Raw genomic sequence first — 13,312 nt, forward strand, 5'->3', positions numbered from 1 at the left:
GTCTGCTCTCCTCAGGTTTGTTTGTGAGGAACAATGGCTGTTTCTGATTTCCCCACAGCATCATCCTCTTATTTCTTTGACAGGTCAAATCTGGACTCCATGGCATTACACCTGGACTCCTGGCATTGCTGAGGCAACAGTCTAGAGGGAGAGGAGAGTAGTTCGCTCACTGGCTTCCTCACCCAGACAATCAGCACTGTTCCTAACCACTCTGGGGAAGGTACAGCTACACAGTCCCAGAGGCTGCATGTTAGAAAAAGCCATGTGGATTCTAGAACCCACAGGCTAGAGGTATTGTGAGGAGGCTGCCCCTCCCAGCTGGAGATGTTGTCATATTTACTGCCACAACCCCAGTGCCTAGAAAAGTAGTTAATCCCCATTTGTTAACGGACCCGTTTTATCTCCCTCCCTCAGGCAGAAACATATTAGTCAGCTCAGGCTGCCATAATGAGGGGGCCACAGACTGGGTGGCTTGCACAGTAGACATTTATTTTCTTCCAGTTCTGGAGGCTAGAAGTCCAAGATCAAGGTTATGGGAGATCTGGTTTCTAGTGAGACCTCTCCCTTTGGCTTCTGGATGGCTGCCCTCTCACTCCTCCTCCTCCTCTTCTACTTTTTAATGCTTATTTATTTATTTTGAGAGAGAGAGAGATAGAGAGTGAGCAGGGGAGGGTCAGAGAGAGAGAGAGAGACAGAGAATCCCAAGTAGTCTCCACACTGTCAGCGCAGACCCCAAAGTAGGACTTGAACTCAAGAACCGTGAGCTCATGACCTGAGCCAAAACCAAGAGTCAGATGCTTAACCAACTGAACCACCCAGGCACCCCTCCTTCCTCTTCTTATAAGGAAACTGTAAGATTAGGGCCCCACCTTATGAACTCATTTAAACTTAGTTACCGTCTTCTAGGCCCTTTCTCCAAATATAGTCATATTGGCTAGGGCTTCAACATGTGAACTTTGGGGGTGGGGGGGGGGGACAGAATTCCATCCATAACAAATGGGAACTGGTTCTGTTTTAAAAATATTTACAGAAAAAAGGAAATGCCCTCACAATCTCCTTTAACTCACTCTTTCAGATTCAACAACCCGCTCTTCAGGGAAGTCTCCCACATGGCTTAGATCCTGCTCCATGGAGGGTGAAGCCACTGTTTCTTCTGGCTTCCACGGGGAGGGCAGAGAGCGAATCCTAATTCGGTATATCTGTGGTTTCCATCTGTGCATCTACACTTATCCCTCAAAATTTATCCACTCAAAATTAATTTTTATTCATTCAAATTTAAATAGTAAACACGTGCAGGAATCTAAGAAGAGGCGCACAGAGCCAAGTCAAACAGTGATGGGGCTTTGTGACTCTCCAAAGTGAGAACTTTAATTCCTTAAAAACCCTAATAACACAGTGGGTTTGAAAATCGCTATTACATTATCCCCTACCCTTCTCTTCTTCAACTAATTCCTTCTCCAATCCTGTTTCTTCTGTTAGCTGTTGAGGACACAAGTCAGGGTGGAAGCCAGACAGCATGCCTCTTTACTCCTCATTCCTATTCAGTTTTTTCCTTCATAAATTTGGGTTTCGTGCCTCTTTTTGTGGGGTAAGTTCTTCTTGTGTTTATCAGATGTTTTTGGGCGGCTGGAGAGTGGCAATGGGCGCTGGCGAATGGGAGCTGGCAAGAGGGCAGCATTGGGAAGACAAGTCCAAGGCTGAGTACATGCTCCTTTTCTGTGCACGTTTAACAGGAAACTTCTGGAAGCAAGATGCTTGAATGCAAAGAAACCGAGTGCCTATGATGAGGGTTTCAGGCAGGTCTGTGAGAGAGAGTTCGTGGGGGTGGTGGGGACTTTCTTCAGATCACACCATCTAGACCAGCATCTGCCTCTCCCCTTCTCTCTAAAGTAGCCCAGAGAGCTGCGGGCTGGGGAGGGGGCAAGGGCAAGACTCAGCCAAGGAGACAGGGTGGGGGATGGCTGTGTTTGTGACGCGGGCACTACCTCGCCTCCGAATGGGTTATTAGCTGCATTTAGGGTTGCACTGCCCACGTGTGGTCCCAGGTGCAACAGGCCTGCAAGGAGCCGGACCTGGGCCACATCAGAGGTGGGGCTGGAGGTTGGCCACCCCAGGGTGGGACCTCCCTCCCCCAGTGGAATCTTGACTCTCAAGACTTAAGAGCTGGGAGGCACCTCAGAAGCTCAGCCAGCGTAAGCCTTTCATTTCACAGATGAAGTCACTGAGGCCCCAGAGGGCTCCGCCCTCTTTCTGGGCTTGTCAGGGGCACTTAAGAAATACATGTTGACTCGACACGACCCGCTGTGAAATAGGCATAACAAAACTCCCCGCAAGGCAGCCGGATTAGGCTGCCAGCAGCTGGGAATGATTCTCCCTCTGCTGGTTAAGCCTCAATAGCAGGGGAGTAGTAGCGGGGCATTGTGGGAAGTCTGAGGGCACAACCCGCGCGGAGGTCCAAAGCCTCCCTTCACAGATGAGAAACTTGAGCTTAGTACAGTGTCATTGAGCCCAACTCCCCCTCAGGTTACAGATGAAGAAACTGAGGCCCAGAGAGGGGAGCCATTTGGCTGGTGAATCGCAGGCAGAACTGGCCTTTGAACCCCACAGGCAGGCTTCCCGACCGATCCATGTTCTCCAGGGACATCTCCTCTGACAGGGAGCCTCCTTGGCAGCACGTGGCCAATGTGGGATTGGCCGTATCGTTTGGATTCAGAGAACACGGGGGAATGTGATGGAAGGGAGGCTGGGGAGTAGGGAGGTGAGCAGCGAGAGGCGTGGGGCCAGGCGTGGGGAGGCAAGTCTGGCTTTCCTGCACGCCGCCATTTTGTGACTCAAGATGGAGCGCGAGTTATTGTCCCCCCAGTGAAATAGAACCATATAAATTAAACCTGCAATGAACTGTCTGCTGAAGGTGTGAACAAGGCCGACAAATCCCTGGGAGCTTAGGAAACATCTGCTCTTTACCTCGAAGGCAGAAACTTGACCATAAAGCAGAAAAAAAGCCAGAACTGGAATCTTTCACGTTCTCTGAAGGACCCAACCTTCAGATAAACTCCATAACTGAGGGAGATTTTGTGAACCATGAGCTAGCTTCTCCCCTTCTCCTTTCCTAGTCTGGAATTTCCCCGCTTCCGCCATGCTTAGCTCAGTTATTCAGTGATCTTGGGCTGTTGTTATGCAGTCAGAGAAGGGAATCTAGACCTGGTCAGGGTCCTTTCTGCTGAGTCTCAATGGTGGGGGGAGCGGGGGGGAGGGGGGGGGAAGAGATGAGAACAAGATGTGTGTTGGGGGACAAGAATTAGGAGTAGAGGCAGGTCACCAGGCCTTGGTCAGAACCCCTGGCCAGAGGTCGGGGGCTGAGCATCGGTGTGGGGGAAAGGGCAAAGAACAACCAAGAGCTGAGGTCAAGAATCCAGATCATCAGAATTGGATTGTTCATTTTTGAAAATTTTTATTTATTTTAGGGAGAGAGAGAGAGAGAGAGAACAAGTGGGGGAGAGGGGCAGAGGGAGACAGAGAGAGAATCCTAAGTAGGCTCTACACTCAGTGCCCAACACAGGGCTTGATCCCATGACCCCAGCAACACATGACCTGAGCTGAGACCAAGACTCAGTCGGTCAATCGATGGAGCCGCCCAGACCCCCCAGAGTTGGATTGTTAATCTAATAGCAGGAGTCTTGGAATCAGAGGGGCTTGAGGAAGCACCATGACTGAGGGCTAACATGTGAAATGCTGATTTGCAGCAAGGTCTTAAACACAAGGATGGCAAATAGGTGACATCTTGCTTGCTGATCCTACCTGAATGGCGATGGCCATGTGAAGTGTGGTATTTGGGAGGGTCAGATCCCTGATAGGTCAGGTCCCTGGCAGGACACACAGATCCCTGCTGTGTCCATTGATGATGTCTGCTATAAATAGGTCAAAGAAGAGACTGCCTGGTGTGACATATTTCCCATTCCTACTTTGATAGCCTCTCCTAATAGTCCTTATTCCATTCACTCCTGGTTTGCAGCTTCTACCTATGCATTTGGTTCACCCGTAGTCTTTCAGAATTCTGAACGGGTGCTATGCTGCTGGTGCAAGTCATGGCACTGCCTTAGAGATGAGAAATCTCTCTTCATTTACCCCTGGAGTGAGGTCTAAGACTTGTTCTCTTTATATCCTGTTAGTTTCAGTAGCAAAGGGTATTGTGTGAGTAAAATACTTCAGGTATAAAATAATTGGTATTTTCAAGGCTTGGAGGCTGTGCCTGGATGTAGACCACCATCTTTGTCACGTGGTCCCATCTCTTATGTTTTCTCAGAGGAGCATGAACAGGGGAATCTAGTAGATGGTGATTAGTGAGGAAGCAACGCGGTCCATTCTATGCTCCTAGCTCTACCTCGGGATAAGCTCGTATTTTTCCAAAATGATAAGGAGCAGATATATAATAGGCAGTTGGTAAGTGAAATGAACTCTGTGGTGCACAGCAGACCATCACAAGGCAAGAATGGCCCAGACCCTGCCCTCAGGGGCTTGTACTCTAGGGAGTACATGTGGCAGTGGAGTGAGGAAGGATGGGTAGCAAGAAGGATTTAGTTAGTAATAAACTGAGATGGCTGGTGAGAAGAGCCAGTGCAGTGGGCTACTTACTGCTTTTGGTCATGGTCTTATGGACACAGTTGTGCTTGGTTGGGGTGGTGGTGGGGCCAGGGAGAGAAAAATCCATATTTCTTCCCCTTCATTTCATCTGCACACATGAGATTGATCAGAGTTGCAACTTTGAACTTTTTGATATTTCTCCAGGGGCAGGTGTCAAAATCCACTGTGTATAGAGGCAAGCACCTGGGACTGGACCTGGATGTTTCTCTAATTGCTTCTTAGCATGACTTTGGGCAAATTACGTGATCTCTTTGGGCTCCTGTTTCTTCTTTTTTAAATCTGTGAGGTGGGGTAAAATATCTGCCTTGCTATCTAATAGGATTAAAAAAGCATTAGTATGTGTGAAAGTGATTTATAAATTGTAAAGCCCTATAAAAATGCAAGGGTTTACTGTGCCATTAAACATGAATCATTGTTAGGCACAAAAGACATCCCTATTGCATTGAAAACTGGGGTCTCTCTTGAATGGGATGTTTACTCCATATTTTATTTAACCAATCTAGAATCCATGGTAGTATTCTCTTCTTTCACTATTTGATCATGCTGAGCTCCTGATCAGTAGTTAAAACCTCTGAGCTGTTTTAGCAAAGGTGGAGAACTTTTCCCCTCACCCTCCATGGGCTGGTTGCTCTACAGAGAGAAGGGGCTTACGTTGTTTTAAATGTTTATTTATTTATTTTTGGGGGGCAGAGAGAGAGAGAGAATCCTAAGTAGGCTCCCCATTGTCAGTGCAGAGCCAGGCAAAGGGCTTGATCTCACGAACCATGAGATCGTGACCTGAGCTGAAATCAAGAGTTGGATGCTTAACCTACTGAGCCATCCAGGTGCCCCAAGAAGGGGCTTGCATTTTAAGATCGATGACCAAGTGTAAGGTGCAATCTTGGACTGCAAACTGGAGGAGAGCTAACTGGCTCACAGAAGCCTTGCTCTCTTGGTTCTTGTTAACCCACTGGGCCGGCTGGACAAAGGAATGCCAAGCACCAGTCTTGGTTGTTTGGAGCTTGCTTTAGTCCAGCACGTGACTCCCCTCCCTGCAGGTTGCCAGGACGCAGTTCTTGTTGCTAGCAGACATTAGGGAGTTTCACTGCAAATTCTGTTTAGCTAATTTGGGCAGAAGAGGGTCTTGTCCCATTTGAGTCAAAGGCTCTGCAATTTGGAGCAAGTGCACTTTGAGCTCAGATCACATGCTGTGCTGGCAACTTGTTTTAACTTTTAATTCTTATAGTTAGGAAGAAAAAAAAAAGATTTCAAATGTCATTTGCTATAATGATTAGCTCCAGTGAGGGATTCTAGCTATGGTTATTTGCTTCAAAGCTTTAATTGGCTGAAGCCTGTATATTTGATCATTAACAAAATGGTCTTTCTTTTTGTATCATGTTAATAATTTTTTTTGTTTAATAGGAATGCAGCTTTGATTGCTTCCTGGGCTATGTTGCTATTTTTCTGGCACTGAGAAGTGTTGGTTTAAGATTTTGCCACATACGAGTCATGGCAGAATTCCATCTTGGAAGTCTCCAAGCTTGGGCCTGCTCAAAAAGATAGGACTGGAAGGAATATTCTTGGCCCAGCTGCAGGAAGCAGTTTGTTTAGATCAGACCCAAACAAAGAGGTTGGCTTATGTGGAAACTTTATACCTGTCTCACATGTTTTAGACACTTCTGAGAAAACAAACAGCTCCATATTTGCAATTACAAGGTCAAAAAAGTCGCATATTGGCCCCAGTGCCAATTTAGCTGAGTCCTCAAATGGCACTGATGTTAAGTAAGAGTATTTTGTGGCCACTTAACCAATCTCTACACCTGGAAAAAATAAAAAATACAAGAAAGAACGCAAAGTGAATTTGAAACCAGAGTGGGCTATAGTGACAGTGTTCAGATTCTGAGCTCCTGAACGATCTCTACATTCCAGGCTTGGAAGGATATTTGAAAAGCATGCATCATTATGGGCAGAATCTTCTTAATCCGTATCTCAGGGGCAAGATTAACACTGTGCAACGCCCTGCATGGACCTGGATTCCTGGAACTATATTCTCATGAAAATTGAGAAAAAGTGACCAAGTCATCTTTTTCTTCCTTGTCTGTCTTAAACCAGCTGGTTCATCTCCTGAAATTCAATATGCTCCCCCTCTTTTTTTTCAGATATGTCAGTGCACAAAAGAGGTTCATGAAAGGAAACAGCTGCACCGATACCAGCAGGAGCTGCTGCAGCTACAGATTTGAGGCGTGCACCTGCATGGGGTTGGGTGACAAGGGATTTGTCAGGGAAGGGAGTATCATGGAATATCAGGACTCTAAAGCCAGAGGGATGGATGGCTCCAGGGTGGCAAATTGGATACCCCACTGCTCACCTGGAGGTCAAGGGGTTCACACCTGACTTGAATTAGTCAAAAGGATTCCAGGATGAGGGTTAGTTGGTCGTTTATGAATGAAATGATTAGCTGGATGTAACAGTTCCTAATAAACAGATTGTCCGTATCAATGACATCTATTCAATGAGCCACAAACAAGTGGCATCTCTGTAACCCTCATGTGGGAGGGGGAAGGACTGATGAGGGCCTGGAAGAATCCTGTGAAGGCCGTGACTGAATGCGATCACCAAGAGAGTAGGGCATGTAGAGAAGAGTCCCCGGTGGCCAGCCCTGTGCCCTCTAGTATGAGGAGGTGGGGAAGATCAGGAGGAGCACTTGAGGGAGAATGAGAAGGAATGACTATGAGATAGGAGGAAAACTAGAAAAGAGTCATGGCCTGAAAACCAAGTGAGCAACGTGTTCCAAATAGGAGGAAGGGGGCAGCATGTCCAGTGATATGTAGGAGGGGCACTGGGCGTTGATTTAGCTGCATAGATGTCACTGTTGACTTTGACAAGGGCAATTTGATGGGGTGATGGGGGTCACCATCTGACTGGAGGGAGTATAAAAGAGAACGAGAGGAGAGGATTTGGCAAAGGAGCACTGACAATTCTTACAAGGAGTTTTATTCTATAGTTTTATTATGTAAGGGGCAGAGAGATGGGGTGGTAATTAGAGGGAAAATAGAGTGAAGAAGGTTTTTAAAATTAAAAAAAAAATTTAATGTTTATTTATTTTTGAGAGAGAGAGACAGAGAGACACAGAGAGAGGGAGACACAGAATCTGAAGCGGGCTCCAGGCTCTGAGCTGTCAGCACAGAGCCTGATGTAGGGTTTGGACCCATGAACTGTGAGATCATGACCTGATCCAAAGTTGGACTCTTAACTGACTGGGCCACCCAGGAGCCCCTAAAGGTTTTTACAATTTACTTTTTCAGCTTTCTTGAGATCCAGTTGAAAATAACCTCGTGTAGGTCTTTTCTTTTTTAAAGGTGGCAATAACATGCCAATGGGAATAATCCAGCAGAGAAGGAAAATTGTGTGATGATGTAGGAGAGAGAGGCGAGGGTTGTTGAAACGATGTCCTCGAGTGGGACCTAGGGTGCAAGTGGAGGGGCTGGCCTTCTCTTGGAGCAAGGATGGTCCATCCATAGTAAGGGGAGAATGGCAGTATTTATGGGGCAGATGCTGGTAGGTGTATAGAAGTGGAGGTGGGAGACTGTGGGAGTTCTTTTCTGAAAGTTTCTGTTTTCTCCAAGAGGTAGAAAGTGAGGTTAGCAACTTAGAGCAAGGAGGGAGAGGATGGGCTGGAGGGTGAGGGATGGTCATCCAGGAGGGTGGCAGGTGCATGAATGAGGGAATGAGGCGTGACGGCCAGGCAGCATGAGGACCCAGATGAGGTCATGGAAATGAATTACATTAAGACGAGTGGGTGTCGGTTGTATGATTTTCTCCAGCCATGTTCAGCTGTGGGATGTAGTACAGAACAGGGGGAGAGAGTTGGATTTCAGGGGTTGCCAATGGAGTTCTACCAAGCAGGAGAGGGGCACCCTGAAGATTTTTTTCATTAAAGAAATAACAGATTATATAGACTTATGACACTGATTTAACAAACTATTAATTGGTTGTGACTCATCATTTGAAAACCACTGATCTAAATGGCATACACATTGTTTTTCTGCTTGGCTTTTTAATGTAGAGATAAAGCTTCAGTGAGGATTTCTCTGAAAATCCATCAGGCATTTGTTGAATACCCACAAGGTGCCTAACTAGTTTTTAGTGCAGGGGTGGGGGAGACAGAAGGGGGATAAAACCCAGTTCTTGCCTTCAGGGTGATGTGTTAGAGAGGATGCAGTCAGCTGTACCTCTCTCATTCAGCACCTGGGTCAGCTCACTACTCAAAGATGGCGCCTCATCGTGGTGTGCTACTACCTAAACAGTTGAGTGTATGCCAAGGGGCCAAACATCACCGATGTCTACCTTCATGTCAATCTGAGAATACCTATTCTCCACATGCAGTCAGATCACCTGATCCCAGGACTGTCAATTCCTTTTACCTGATCAGCAAACTCTATTAATGCATCCTAAGATAGTTATCAGCCTTTCAGGCAACCTTAGTAAATTATTGGCTCACACTGGACTCATGTTCCATTCTCTGAGACTTAAAAAAACAAACCTTAGTTGTCATCAATTTTTTATTATGTATTTAATTTTGGGGGGGTGGCAGTGTGGGGTAAACTATATGCCCTTTTTGGGGGGTTGGGGACTGTGTGTTTTGGAGCTGCAGATACCCACTTGCTGTGTGAGGATAAAGCCAGGGTGGTAGCTCCCTCAAATTTTGGTTCATCTCAGAACATATGGCTCTGCAGGATTTGCAAGAGTCTTTGATGCAAAGAGAAAAATACTTAGTTTCTTCATCTTTTTGTTCTATTTTTTGTTCTTTGATTCAAAGGGAGGAATGAGTTAGGACAAAAGTGATGTATTCTACCCTATCTTCTAATTATATTTTAATTCACTAGAAAAGGACTTCATTTCTCTCTGTGACATTCAGTGTTTACGGTCCCAGACATGGCATTTGCATTCTCTGTTTATGGTTTGGATGCTTTATGCTAACATACTTGTCACCGATACAGTTGGGCTTGCCTTTCCAGGCAACAGTTAAACCAGCAGGAGACCACTTGTGTGCAATTTGTTGGAATGAAATCTACATTTTGGGATTAGATTACTTAGTAGTGTCATTTTGCGTTGAGGCAACTTTGTGGGTGGTCTCCAATAAACCCTGCACGTACAGCGAGTGTCAGCCCTGATTATCTCCAAGCAAGCTTGTAATGACTGCACAGCTTGGTATTTACAAGAGAAAACCAGCTTCCCTTAACTTTTAATTTAGGGAGTGCAGGGGCATGGATGAACCCCCACAAGAGGGTGGCAGAAAGAAGGCCCATTGCAGAGCCATTCTTGAAGGGGTGCACCTCAACTTCCTGTTCCTTCTGGAGATCAGGATAATGGCCACAGATGTCACTTGGGGCTCACCAGTTTGGACATTTGTCTTTAATGACGCCTGAAGGAGCTATCAAATCTCAAAATATGTAAGGGCTGAAGGATTCCTTGAGAAGGACAGATTAGTGGCATGAACTGTATGTTTGATTGAGACGTGAATATATATGGTAAATAACAAATGACGTGCTGGACCCACCCCGATATCATTCTGGTGGTAGCAATTCTCCAGGGCAGTGTTCTTCACCAAGGGTTGATTTGGCCTTCAGGGGATATTTGGTGGTGTCTGGAGACATTTTTGTTGTCACAGATTGCTACATCTAGTGGGTAAAGGCCAGGGATATTGTTAACCATCCTGCATTGCACAGACTCTTCCCTGCTCCTCCCACAACAAAGAATTATTGTGCCCCAAATGTCAGTGTGCCAAGGTTGGGAGACCTACTCCAAAGTACAGGAGTAGTGAGTAACACACTCTTGCCCTTGCCTATCCTCGTTTCTTCCCTCCACGCCCTCTGGTCCACATGGATTTCTTCTGTTTTTCTGCTTGCCTGGAAATCTCATGGTACTGGTGGTAAAAGATTAGAGTCACATAGTGGAGAGAACGCCTGATTTGGAACTGCACAGATCCAGGTTAAATCCCAGTCCGATGGCTCCAGTTTGGGCGACTTTGGGGGCAAATTAATCTCTCTGAGCCTCAGTTACAAAAAAATCTAAAACAATGGGGACTGCAGTCCTTAGTCAACACTGACTGGTAGGGAGATTCAAATTTATGTAAACGTATCAAGACTTGGTCGCTAGGAAATAGGTACTTCATAACATTTTTTATCATCGCACGTTTTTGCTTGCCATTATTAAGGTTCATTTTCCTCACGTTTAAGCATTATCCCAACAATTTCTTTTTATTGTGGAAAATTTACAAAAAAGATAAGCAAGCAGGAAGAAAGAAACTAAATCACCTGTATTCTTATGCCTTACACACAGAGATAATTACTGTTAATGCCTTCTGTATATGTATTTCTAGACTTTTCCTCTCTGTGTGTATGTGTGCTCATGCTGTGTGTACTACTTAGTGACTTGCTTTTTAGACTTCATGATGTATTAGTAACATCCCTCCATGTCAATACATATAGATCCACATCATCTACATCATCTTTAAAAAAAGCTGCCTAGTATTTTATTGCATCAATGAACCATGATTTAATCAATCAATCCCTTAAATTCTTGGACATTTAGATCATTACAGTTAGTCTTTAAGGCCCAGGAGAATGTCTTGTCTAGGCTGTACGGAGCTCATGGTTTGTAGTTCTAGAAAGGCAGTCCTTTGCGTGTGCACTTGCTACCGTACAGACATCCCCAGGTAGTCAATTCAGGAGAGCAGCACAGGATATATGTTCTCTCTGCCCCACAGAGTGGAGTGAATGTCCTTTTCTTTTCATGACACAGCATCATACAGTGGCTCAGTGCTCAGGCCCTGTAGTCAGGCAGCCCATGTTCAAATCCCAGTTCCCCTCTTTTGATACATGACTTCACCTGCCTGAGCCTCAGTTTCCACATCTGTAAAATGGTGATGCCAATTGAATCCACATCATTGAGATTTTCTGAGAATTCATTGACATAGCGTACGTCAGGCACGTCATGCAAGGTCTGGTATATATATCTACGTGTGTATGTATATATACATATATGTATACACACACACACACACACGCGCACACACACACACACACTAAGGACTCAATGTGTTTTTACTTGTATCAGGTGGGAACAAATGTCTGACAAGCTGAGTGCTGCCTGGAAGTCTATGTTCTCTGTGTAAATTATTATCTAACATTACCAAGTGTCCCCCATCTGCCAGGACTAGCAGGAGCTGGAGTTCAGAGACCACTACCTGTTTTTTTTTTTCCCTGGAGCTTTTGTTTTTAACTGCCGTGTATTAGTCTCCTGTTGTTGCTATAACAAAACCCCATGAACATAGTGGCTTCACACAACACAAATTTGTTATCTTACAGTTCTGGAGGTCGGAAGTCCAAAATCAGTCCTCCTGGGCTAAACTCAATATATTAGTGGGCTGCCTTCTTTCTAAAGGCTTTAGGGGAGGACCTGTTTCCTTGCCTTCCCCAGCTTCTAGAGGCTGCCCAAATTCCTTGTCCTATGGCCTCACATCACCCTGACTTTTGCTTCTGTTGTCACACATCCTCTGACTCTGACCTTTCTGCTTCACTCTCTTAAGGACACTTGTGATTGCATCGGGCTCATCAGATAATTTCCCCATTTTGGGGTCTCTAACCTTAATCTGCAAAGTCCCTCTTGCCACATAAGGTAGCATATTCTCAGGTTCTGGCTCGTGCTCTGCTGGCTGTCACAGAATTCTTGCTCCTAGGGCCTACCAGCACACTTGTCCCCTTGGCCAGGCTCCCACAGGCCTGGAGCAAGCCCTCTTCTCTCGCCCTCTCTTCCCACTGTCTGGCTTTGGAGAACTACCCTGCCCCACAGGGTGTTTCCAGACATGTTTCTTTAGGCTGCCTTGTTCTCCAAAGTTTAGTTAGAGGAGCCCTGCTCACTGTTACAGGTTCACCCTGCCTCCCTGACCAGAAGTGCATCCAACTGTCACTCTACCTTATCCAGCCTGTGCTCCCCTCTGCCCAGCTCCGAATGTCCTATATGTTCAGTGTGGCCCAGGGGCCCTTCCACTGACTAGTAAAGTCCACAGATCCTAAGGCCCCAGGCTCAGGAAGCACATTGTGACACTCACACCACAGCTGGACCACCACAGGTGGGCTCTCTCAGAGCAGGTGGATGAGTGGCCCCCAACATGAGTTTGGGATAGTCGACTGGTGAGATCCTTGGGACCCATGGGTGCAGGTGCAATCCTTCCCATGGCATCTCCTTGCTGCAGACGCTCTTTGATAACCTTCTGGAATATGACCTTGCATGATTGGGTCCCATTCAGGTTCCTTTCTGCCAGTCCTTCTTCCCTGTTCTCAGTGCCTAGCCCCACTTGGCAGGAAGCCTGTTCTCTTCTTGTTATTTTCCTTCCACAGTGACCTTCAAGGCCCATTTAGGGAGGATGGAATCACCCTTTACATTAGAGCCCCAATCGTTAGTAACATAGAGTCGGCTTTCCCAAGCAGGCCTAGGTGTTTGCTTAGGAACATGGTCATCTGTTTTCTAACCAGCAAGAAATCAAGTTGCATTTTGATATAAAAAACAGGTTGACTATTCCTATCCAGACGCTTCCTCCTTTCTCACCCTCAGGCAAACAAGAATGATGGCCTCTCCTGTCTCACTTCCACACATTCTTAAGTCTGGTTTTTATTTCAGTTTTTCAAAA

The 13,312-nt window shown here is 46.0% G+C and overlaps 1 long non-coding RNA gene across 1 annotated transcript; it reads left to right on the top strand.

The window, feature by feature from the left end:
* The first annotated feature begins 1,901 nt into the window (after nt 1-1,901).
* LOC109502883 lies at nt 1,902-7,119 on the top strand. The gene is made up of 2 exons (XR_002161776.3): nt 1,902-2,192; nt 6,780-7,119. It is a non-coding gene; the product is annotated as an uncharacterized LOC109502883 (long non-coding RNA).
* Nucleotides 7,120-13,312: the final 6,193 nt, after the last annotated feature.

Source organism: Felis catus, chromosome C1 (genome assembly GCF_018350175.1).
Source record: "Felis catus isolate Fca126 chromosome C1, F.catus_Fca126_mat1.0, whole genome shotgun sequence".
In the NCBI taxonomy this organism is placed as follows: Eukaryota; Metazoa; Chordata; class Mammalia; order Carnivora; family Felidae; genus Felis; species Felis catus.